The sequence below is a fragment of the Corythoichthys intestinalis genome, unplaced genomic scaffold (genome assembly GCF_030265065.1).
Source record: "Corythoichthys intestinalis isolate RoL2023-P3 unplaced genomic scaffold, ASM3026506v1 HiC_scaffold_23, whole genome shotgun sequence".
NCBI classification, from domain to species: domain Eukaryota; kingdom Metazoa; phylum Chordata; class Actinopteri; order Syngnathiformes; family Syngnathidae; genus Corythoichthys; species Corythoichthys intestinalis.
Window position 1 is genome coordinate 10518741 of NW_026651592.1, and position 11411 is coordinate 10530151.

At 38.7% G+C, this 11411-nt stretch overlaps 1 protein-coding gene across 2 annotated transcripts in view; it reads right to left on the reverse strand.

The window, feature by feature from the left end:
* LOC130911251 (SERTA domain-containing protein 2-like) overlaps positions 1–8757 on the reverse strand; it is an 18448-nt gene extending 9691 nt beyond the window's left edge. The window contains exon 1 of one of the 2 annotated variants that reach the window (XM_057829098.1): positions 7949–8488. The gene's annotated coding sequence lies outside the window, so the exon portion shown is untranslated. Of the gene's footprint in view, positions 1–7948; positions 8489–8617 lie in introns of those variants that run through there. The other variant, XM_057829097.1, reaches the window with a different exon arrangement.
* Positions 8758–11411: the final 2654 nt, after the last annotated feature.

Here is an 11411-nt window from a genome sequence, read left to right on the forward strand (position 1 = left end):
TGAGTTGAACGTGATATTTACTCTCGGTTCGTTCTTAATTGCGTCCTGAAGACTGCGCTGTTTTATTTCCGCTTTACCTGGTAAAATTCAATAATCGGAATTTGGATGTTTGTGAATCTTTTCTTCGTTTCTCGAATCTTCCACGGCCGAATCGCGAATAATCTAAGAATCGGAAATTTCGCACGCCTCTACTTAATTGTATATCATGACCGGTGTTCGGCCTTTCCGTACTATGCGGCGAAACATCCTACACAATGCTCAGCGCGCTTGCGCAACCATCCGCACGCATTCGCACATCGGTTAGAAGCGTCGAGTACTCACTATTTTTGTTTTTATTTCATTTTTTTTTACAACTTTTTCATTGCCTCGAAGATACTTTTTGGTTGTATTACCCTCTAGTACTTTTAACTAGGTTGCAGCTATCGAATAATCGAATGAAAATTCTATCGATTAATCGGATAAAACAAATATATTTTTAAGTGAAGAGCAATTATAAATATACATGAGAAAACAAGACATTTCATCTAATCTTGAACCATTTTCATTCAATCAATGTCTTTATTTTCGATGTATATTGTTGAAAACAGCCAACAATTGCATCTCAGATGTAACTAGAATTAAAAAAAAAAAAAAAAAAAAAGACAAATTCACTGCTTTCACTCAAAAAACCTTTAGATCTTATTAAAATATATATATAAATATATATATATATCTTACCTAAAAATGCCGTTACGCTTGATAACACACATCACTTAAAAGTTAGGTGTTTTCCCCATGTGTTTCAATTGAATTTCTCTTTGTGTCAAGCCATTTTTAAGTTCTAGTTAAGTTTTAAGTTAGTCTAAACCAGTGCTTCTCAATTATTTTCTGTTACGCCCCCCCAAGGAAGACGTAAATGTTTCGCGCCCCCCCAACTCTCTGCCGCCACTGTAAATAGTATCATTCGTCTATATTACTATTATAAGTACGCCTCAGCCTAACATTGTGTCCTTTTTTTTTCTATTAAAGAAAAAAAGTAACATAGATCAACTTATAATAAAGTATAACTTTTTTAACATTGTGTTGCTTGTAACAGAAAAGACTTAACGCGCATCAATTTGCCTGAAGTTAAAAAAAAAAAAAAAAAAAAGTCACATCCAAACTGTAAAAATTCACTCAAGGTACATTTTTGACCATTTGATACTGAAAAATAAAATGTAATAAAATCAGTAAATAATAACAAATTCAAATTGATTAGAAACATTTACTCTTCAGGACAACATGCCAAAAAAATTGACCGAAAAAAAACAAAACTGAATAGATGGGGGGAAAAAGGTCTTTGGACAGAAGGAATGTTTTTATTTTCGCTGATTCACCACAGTGCTCACTGGTTTACTGATATAACACTGACAAAGCGGGACGATTGTGACAATTGGCAATATTCGGCACATTTTCGCTGAAAAACAATCAAGCGGCTTATCAATGAGATTGAGGTCTAATGTCTTTAAGTGGCGTCTTAACTGATTTGGCTTCTCCGCTATAATCATTTTTAGACTCAGTAAACAGTGGTCTTTCCTCATTTCCCACTATATTAAAAGTCAAAGGCAAACGGCCCGAAAAAAGCGCATTCTCGGCGGCCGAGGGAGAACCGTAGGTGAGGGCGGTGGTCGTGACGATCCCAAGCCGAAAACGGCACTTCTCGGCCGGTGTTGTGCCGAAAAATAGCCGCCTTGCGTGAAATGTCCCCCCTGACGGGAACGCTTATTTATAACGCTTTATTGAGCGTTTATTTTATTTTATTTATTTGCTTATTTATTTTATTATTGAGCGCCCACACGTCACGCGTACAAACAGCTTTTTCTTACCAAACGACGGACATGGAAACGATTTTCTTGTACCGTGAATATGGATTATTTTACTCTGCTTGAACTAATAAATGTCATACCTTTGTGATTGTCATTGGGATATGGTCGTGAAAACCTGTAGACTAATACATTTCTGTTCAAAGATGGTTATGTGGCCCAGTCCACGATTTGTTACTAAAAATACAGTACTACTACTTTGTGTAATTTATTTAAAACTGATTTTACAGTCGTAAATCCATTCCTGTAATGCGTCCATGAAAACCTTTGGTGTTTTCACCTCAATAAAGCCTTATAAATAAGCGTTCCCGTCAGGGCGGACATTTCACGGGGGGGGGGGACATTTTTCGGCACAACACCGGACACGTGAGAACCGAAGAAGACAGCGGATCGCTGCGTGAGTCCAGCTCTGCATGAGTCTCTTCCGTGTGCTCTTGCTTACTTCAAAAATACTGCACGCACTTTGAAAATGAGAGCGCCACTGCCACCCACGGAGTGGATGTGCAAGTACACTTTATTCTAGTACGGCAAAAAAAAAAAAAAAAGCATGTTCCCCGAGGTCACTCGCGCCCCCCCTGGCATCGCTCTGCGCCCCCCTGGGGGGGCGCGCCCCACCATTTGAGAAGTACTGGTCTAAACTGTAAGTCCTGATAGGATTTTGAGTTTTTGCAGTGTTCAAAATAAATGTATGACACAGGCTGTATTGGAGCACAGCTCTAGTTCAACATACATGTGATCTCTATGAGATGCATCAGACGCTACCTGTTACCAACGTAGCATCGTGCGGGCTAGTATTTAGCAACGTCCGCGTCGTTGTTTTTTTCCCCCTTCCTCCTCTCCGCACGTGACAGCGTGTTGTCCCGCATTAAAAGTAGTCCGAGCAAAACGTGATGCTTAGAGCTGTCAAAATAAACGATCACTCGAGGTGAATAAAATTACTCGGATCAGTTTTTAAACTAGAGTTACTCGAGTACTCGTTTCAGCTCTACTTTTAACCATTGTGTTTTTTTGTGTTAGCTTTGAAGCAGTTGACCACACTAGTCACGTAACTATTTAAACCATCCTTATTTGATATAACTACATTCAAGTATTTTCTTAAGGCATTTTTTAGTACGTTCTGCCTATATGTATCGAAACAAAACAAGTTTAGAGCGCACGGTAGTACTTTAGGTGTCAAATTCGACTAATGTAGGACGTTTCGCCCATGTAGCAGATTTTAGCAGAACCATATACAACTTAAATACAACCATATTTGCAGTTTTGCACTGTGTTTTTTAAATATGTAAATAAAAAATAAATTGGAGCACCTTAAATTTATAATGCATCAATAAAATATTAGACACTAGGATAACATTTTTATAAGTAATATGATAAATTGCTTGAATATAAAATAAAGAATTCAGAATACATGAGGGAAAAACAAGGGAAACACAGGGGAAAGCCATCTAAAAATACTGGAGTCAACCAAAGTACTATTACGGTCATCTTGTGAAAATTCTTGTTTTAATATCACAATATACTAGAGCTGGGAATCTTTGGGCACCTAACGATTCGATTACGATTACGATTCAGAGGCTACAATTCGATTATAAAACGATTATTGATGCACCCCCCTCCTCCTTTTTTTTTTTTTTTTTTTTTTAATTAAATGTTTTGTACATTAGTTCCAAAATTGTTCAAAAATCCTCTCAGACTAAACCAAACTACTATTTCAGTATCAAATTAACAGATAGCAGTAAACAAATATACAAAAATAACAGTAAATAAAAAACTCCAGTCCCCATTCTGTAACAGCAGCCTTAAACTACATTCAATTAATTTAATGTTGTGAATCAACTGTTAAAGTTGTTAAAATTGCTCCCGTTATTCCATAATTTCCCTTTTGTCTACTTTTGACATGTGAAAGTTTTAAAACTATTTTAAAGATAGCTTCGAGTCAATATTTTACCGATTTAGGAGTATTTTAGATAAAAAGTTAATTAGGTTTGCTTGGAAGGTTCGCTACAACAGCCTTGCAGGGAAGTGTACTGCTTTAAGATGGCGGCCGTTTACTAACGGTGCTGCTCACGCTACCGAAACAATGGTGCATCTAGTCCTATATAAATGATATCTACCATTACATTATGTGGATGACGTACTTTGTAGCAGCTTTTCGGCAGCAGTCAGGTATGTTGTTGTGTTTTTTTATCTCGTGGCATGAGTTGAGCTAGAGCCGTGAGTTGAGCATTGGCATTACCCGAGGGGCCGGGTAATGAGAAGCATGATGTTTAGCTACTCTCGCTGCGTTCTTCCTCGTTGTGCCCCGAAGACCGCGCGGCGCGCTGAGTGTGTTGTACTTCCGCTTTACTTGGCATATTTCAATAATCGGAATTTGGATGTTTGTGAATCGTTCTCGAATCTTCCACGGCCGAATCGCGAATAATCTAAGAATCGGAAATTTTGCACACCTCTACAATATACTGTACAGTATATCGCGATGCAAACCCACAAAAGTCGCAATGCAAGTTATTTTTCCAATATCATTCAGCCCTACTGCAGAGGGTGATCAAAACAGCACAAAGATTTATTGGCTTGACTGCCCCCTTCCTCTATTCTCCACCATCTACAACTCTTGGTGCCTATAAGAAGGGCGTGGAGCATCATAAAAGACTATACATACCCCAGCTTCCACCTCTTCACGCTGTTGCCCTTTGCTAGGCGTTACATGGCCATACAAGCCAAAACAAAGACAGTTTCTTTCCAAGCGCTGTTTCCATATTCAACTCAAGTTTGCACTGAAATGTGACTGCCATTGCACTACCAACGCCACAACATTGTCACATGCACCTCACTATGTAATAATATGTTCTCGGACATCTGTCTCAATCTGGGTACTACAGAATCAATATTTGTACTGTTGCATTACAGCGCTTTTGCACTGTTACATCAGTATCGCATCAAGTCAGCCATCTGCCTCCTAGTCTGAGCACTGTAAATTGTCATATATGCACCATTATATTTCCACTACATCACCACTCTCTGCTCATCACTTTATTCCTGATCTGTGTAGAATGTAATCTGTGTTTTTGTATTAGCCTTGTTTTATTTTTGCATTTGCTTTTGTTTTATGTGGCTCACGTTATAGCGAAGCTTTAAGTCTCGTTGTACTCTGTATAATGACAATAATGGCTTCCTATTCTATTTGGGGGAATTTCCAGGTCACTTCCTGATGGTTTTGAGGCATTTTTGGGTCACTTCCTTGTTAAGCCATTGGCTGATCCATTTTGACTGTGAGGGGACGACGAAGGGGGACATTGAGCCAAATGCAGTTGTGCATGCACTCGGTCACACAAATCACAAATTTCTGGTTTTACACCACCAATGTCAAAATAAAAGCATGTGACCACGAACTAAGAGCATGACAATATCTCGATACAGCGATATATCGTGATATTTTGCAACCCCATCGGTTATTGATATGCTACCACCAAGTATCGATACTTTGTCATATTGGCTATACAATGGAGTATGGATACTGTAAACCCCAACCTTTTTTGCACCACGGACCGTTGATATTTGTTTTTTGTTTTGTTTTTTTCACGAACTGGTTTTCTGTCAAATTTTTCACCCTTATAAAATTTTGCTCCCAAAGCTTTTGTGGCGGTGAAAAAAGCCCTCTTTTATATTCAGTTGGACTCTCAATGTTATCCAACGGTGTTAACAAACTATTTACATCATAAACATACATGTGCAACACGAAAATGGCGTAAATTAATGATTAACGACACTGTGAAGTCGTTAAGTGTGAGAGCTGCGTGCAGTTGTTGTGTGCAGCTAACATCGCAAACGCAAGTTAATGTACCTGTTTGTAGTGTGTACTTTGGAATCACTGCATTCGCGGTAATTTTTAACGTTACGTGCATGCCAAATTTGTCAGAACACCGGCATTGTGCGGCAGAAAAATACAGCAAATATAAAATAACACGACGGGGCTAAAAACAAAATGTTAAGTGCAGGGAAAATACAACTCACCCGCTGAATCAGTGGGAGGCCTGAGCTTGTTTCGTTTGTTTCAGTGCTCTCCTAGCGATGTCAGGATATTCCGAATTGACTTTAATCCAGAACCTCGGTAGAGTTGTTGTGTCAAATGTACGTTTAAGGTCGCCGTGATTTGCGATTTCTACAAGCTGATATTCCTGTTGCACAGACATGCTGGAATCACTCGGTTTATTGACATTAGGGGTGTGCCATCTTAGGCACCCCACGATTCGATATGATATTCAGGTCGCTACGATCCGATTATTAAACGAGGATCGCTGTTATCACGATACTCGATGCATCGTACATTACTACTTAATACAGTAGCCAAAAAAATTTATGTCCATTATTTATTTAAAATATCCTAATGATTCAACAGGAACGATATAAACATGCCCATACAACAAAAAGCTGCCCTGAAGCTGCTTTTTTATTTATTTTTTTACAAGAACGTGCAAAAACATTACCCATTTTAAAGGAAGTACTTATTTCTCTCAACAATACAATAACATTTACACAGGTGGAATGAGTTCCACATTTTCCGGAAACAAAGTGTCTTTAGAAATAAGACTTTTAATCTATATACTTTGTTTTAACAGAATTATGTACTATTTCGCATGTTTGTAGTGTTACTGCTGTACTATATCGTGGTTTTACACGTTCTGCATATGAAATACACGTTAGGGAATTAGCTAGTTAGCTTAGCGCTCGACGCTAACTATTAACATATCAAAAACAACAACAATAAAGGCTAAACCAGAGGTCACGGAACCGCGGACCTCGGTCCATTGTCCCACTCCAAGCTCAACTGCTGACTGACACCTACGGCACTGATTTTTTTATTTTTTTAATATTTAAAACTTTTAAAAAATTAAGGGTGCCATTCATCATGATCTCCAAGAGATATCAGTGGTTGTGGTTTCTTTCCCCTATATGTCCAGGTACACAATTTACAGTAGATTTATATTTTACAGCAATGTTGCACAGAAAAGGCGTCACTGCTTAATAAATGACTAAAACAGTATTTTTTCCATTTTGAATTTTTTTTCTCTCGTTTCAATAGTTGTATCGTAGGATATCATGTATCAAATTTCTGACCAATATATCGACAATCGCTGTATCCTGATATCGTGAGGTAATCGTTATCGTTAGCCTTGTATCGCGAATCGTATCGTATCGTGAGGTGCCCTAAGGTTCCCACTCCTAAAGTATGAATGAGCTACAAGGTGCCTGTCGGACGGCACAACCCAGCGGGCCATACGTTTGATAACCCTGGTTTAGAGACATTGTGAAACCTACAATTGTCCAAATCTTCTTCTTTATGCCTTTTAACAGTGAATACTCTGACACTAAAAGTTTTTTTTTTTTTATTCTTTCACTGCCGTTGAGCTTGACAACCGTCCAGTGATGCTCATCAAATTTAATGGCACTGAAACATGAATATTCACGTGTCTTTTCAAGGATCGTATCACTTAAAATGCTTTGAGATAAGCCTGTTGATGATGAGTGCGTTAACGTTCTCATATTCGGAATACCGAAGAATGCCGGAGAAAACCGAAGTCACTTTCAAAATGGCCACTCAAAACATCAAACGGTTTTGGGTTAAGGGAAAAAAACGGACATCAAATGATGCATTTCACCACTCTTTTATATACCTCGGCGCGGTATGAGTCGGTTAGCGCTGCTCAAAACAAACAAATATCATATTTAACAGACATTTTCGCCTGACGCGGCGGCTAACGTGGCTAGCTGTAGCACCTGCCCCGCCAAAAACATTCGAATTACGTTACTTTTTCAGCATAGTTGTGGATTTATTCGTACATCACTATTGAGTTATGACTTCAATAAAACTGGCAAATGGTAAAAAATAACTGAATTTAAATACGAGATTGCGACTGGAAAAAAACTTTAAAAATAAGGCACGTTACGATTCAATTACGTCACGCGCTTGTGGATAGTGTGTAAACACTTAAAAGCCAACAAAAAAGGTAAATTATCTTCACTTACAATCACCCAACCTGTCAATAGATAAGTTTGAAGGCAAGACATTTTGAAGAAAAAACGAAAACTTTAAAAGAGCATAAACCGACCTGTTGCTTCTCCTCTTGTGGGTCTCCGACTTTTGAGCCAACGTCAAAAGGTGTTCATTAAAATCTAATTTTCCTCTCGTCTTGACGCCAAATGAAAATGAAGTCAGAATAAATATTACAGTAACAACACGGTAACGTTTAAAGTTTAAATCCTGCCACCATTTTCTTGCTTCCCTCTTCTCCCGCCTGTGATTTGAGCCCAACTACCAAAAAAACGCATGAGGGTTGAACTTTAGCGAAGTGCATCATGGGCAATGAAGTTTAACCGCCACTGGCTTAAAGAGGACGTTTTAAAGGCATAGAAAAATCAATTCAAACGTTTAAAGTGGGCGAAATTGAAATAATCACCAAAAATTGAATATTATTGGGGCAATTAGTAACTTTTTTTATCGGTATATCTGATTTATTAACGTATTTTAATGCCTTTCGAGCCGCCGTAATTCCAACACGATGACATCATCGACGAGACTAAAGACTCGCATCCGCTTCACTGATGCAAAATAGAATTGTAACCTAATTTAACATCTCTACTTTTTTCGCGTTACAATAACACACTGCTAATCACGACGAATACGTTTTGTAAAACTTTCAACGCGCTGGGCCAAGAGAACATCCTCGTCTGTAGAAATTGACAGGAAACCTTTCAGGTTCTAAGTAACGACGGTTTACCTTAGAAGACGGTCGCAATTGGTCCGAAGTTTTGCAGTTGCCTTAAAATCGCGTAAGAAGTGGATTATTTTGGAATTTAAAATCCAGTCGTTCGTCTTCTTTGCCACATGAAACTTAGTCAGCCAATCAGTGAGTCAACTCACTGCCGGATGTTGACCATCAAAGTCTTCAAAACAATGTTAAACCCTTTGATGGTCAAAAACTTCATCAGCTGTTTGTTTGAAGAACATCTAGTTACCAACTGCAGACCTACCTATTTCACAAGACGTATATTTTTTGGTCATAATAGAATTGTAGCGTCTTTATTAAACTCTCACAAAGTTTTATTTTGAAGGTAAAACTATTTATTACCGCTACTTCCTCTGTGGTTTTCCTGGACGTGCTTTTGTAACTTGGCGGGAGTTACGCAATATGTCCGCCATTTAAATAAAGTTACAATAGCACCACCCGACATGCTCACGTAATTGATATCTAAATGGTACTCGTTTGCCGTTTAAGTCAAACTTTGACAAACAAAACATGATTTTTTTTTTTACCAACGTTTGGCCACTCCCGTACAATAAACGGAAATGGCGTAGGATTTTTCGCCTACTGTTGCATACGAGGAAGGTGGGCAGTCGGACTTTTCCCACTGGGATGGTCCCAGTTGCGACCTCAAAGCGTTCCGAGCGAATATAGACCCTACCCACCGACGTCACAAAATCACGTGCTCGCTGTATGGTTCCGCCCCCTTGTCCGTCATTTTGTGTCTGTATTATCAATGGTCTCAATTGATCGAGCAATTTATAATGCATTTCATGGAAGACCCGGTGCTTTCGGATGCCGTAAACTCACTTGATGCGTTGCATAAAAGGCGTTATGTGGAAAAGCTTCAGTTTATCCATTCGCCATATCCATATTTGATGCCTAAGTCGATGTTTTTCGACCCGCTGTCTCCGCCGTATTTGCCTGACATCTGCTAGCTACCCTGATATGTACAACTATCTTGTCCACACAAAATCAGCCTATTCTCACGAAAGTTTGAAAAACTTTTAAGAGCTTGGAGGCTTATAAATACTTCGTTGCTGGTTGGGTGAAACAGGTCCTCGTCCACGAAAATTCGGCAGGAATCTATCTTGTGCTTGGAAAGGTGAGTTACGAAATTTTCAATTCAAAATCTTTTGTTATTGCTAACATCCACTGTCAAGTCTAATGTATTTCATGTCGTTTGTCAATGGAGTTAGGGCTTTTAATGTTTATATGGTTTAGCGATAGCACTCTCACTACATACATACGTGTATGTTGTCGGCGATTAGCCTAGCAATGATCTTAATTGTGGTTGTCAACCCTCTAAATACATATTAAATGCATCTTACCAGATATAAAATGACTACTACATAATCTGTGGTAGTCGTCTGGAGCCCAGTTTTCTCGTCGAATTGCAGCAGTCAATCTCGGTCTCCTCTTCGGGTCTCTCGGAATACGGTAAAACTTCAAGTCTCTCCGTCTATCTTCTCTGATTTTGCAACCGACCGCCACACAGGACTTCACCATTTTGATTATTAATGTTAACGAGCAGAAAAACACGCCATAATAGGAGGAATTTACGAAGCGCTAATGCATTAACATGACGAGTATACGGACAACATGGCGCGGGGGCGTGGCTGTGACGTCACGTGAGTAGGGTCTATAAAGACCAGAGGTGGGTAGTAACGCGTTACATGTACTCCGTTACATTTACTTGAGTACATTTTTTAGAAAAATGTACTAAGAGTAGTTTCACTAAGATATACTTTTTACTTTTACTTGAGTGGATATGTGAAGAAAAAACGCTACTCTTTCTCAGAGTCGTTACATTTTTCCTCTTTATCCTTCATATTAGATTTTTTTTTCCAGCAATGCCAAGAGTAGCTCTAACAATTTCACCAAACTTTAATCACGTGACTCCGTTACACTAATCTGACGCAAGCTTGCCATTCTATTATCAGCCTGTTCAATCACGTGACGTTTTTAAAGCGTCGTAAAAAATGAGGTATTTGACACAGAGTGCTGCTTCCAATGTGAATCGAAAGCACAGATTTTAACCTTTCTCCCAGTCTTTATTTGGCACCGATTGACCCCGGAAAACCGGAGGTATGGTCCTTTTAATTTCATAATAGTAACAATCAGGGTTTATTTGTGCTGGATCCTGCCGGAACAAGATCCGGCACCTCTTGAATTTGGCCTCCCTGTGTTCCGGGACTCATTTGGGTAGATCCAGCACCCCTCGTGTGTAGATAATAATAATAATATAAAAAAAGTTTTTTTTTTTTTTTTTTTTAATGTATAAAATAAAATAGTGATATGAATAATTCATTTACAGAACAAATCCCAATAATTACATGTTGTTTGTAAAAATTTAACGTAATTTTCTTGAAACAGACATTTGTTCATGCACTGAAAAGCTGGACCAACAAATCACACCCCTGACATTTAAAAAAAAAAAAAAAAAAACTTTGGAAATTTGGAGCATCTGGGGAGCAAGCAGCCAGGATTAAAGGGCAACTGAAGAGCTTTTCGGATTTCGCTCTTGAGTGTTTTACTCAGTTGAATTGCATTAATAATAATAATAATAATTGCATTAAATGCATCATTCGCTGTCTCAAAAAGTCACATTAAAAAAAAATAATAATAACTGACCGCATAGTTTTTGAGTTATGGCCATAGCAACACCATAGCAACGAAGGACGCGCCGTCCTGCCGACCGCTACCTCATGACGTAACTTGCAGGAAGCCTCGCCACCACTCTGAACACGGAAATATAGCACCACGCTAT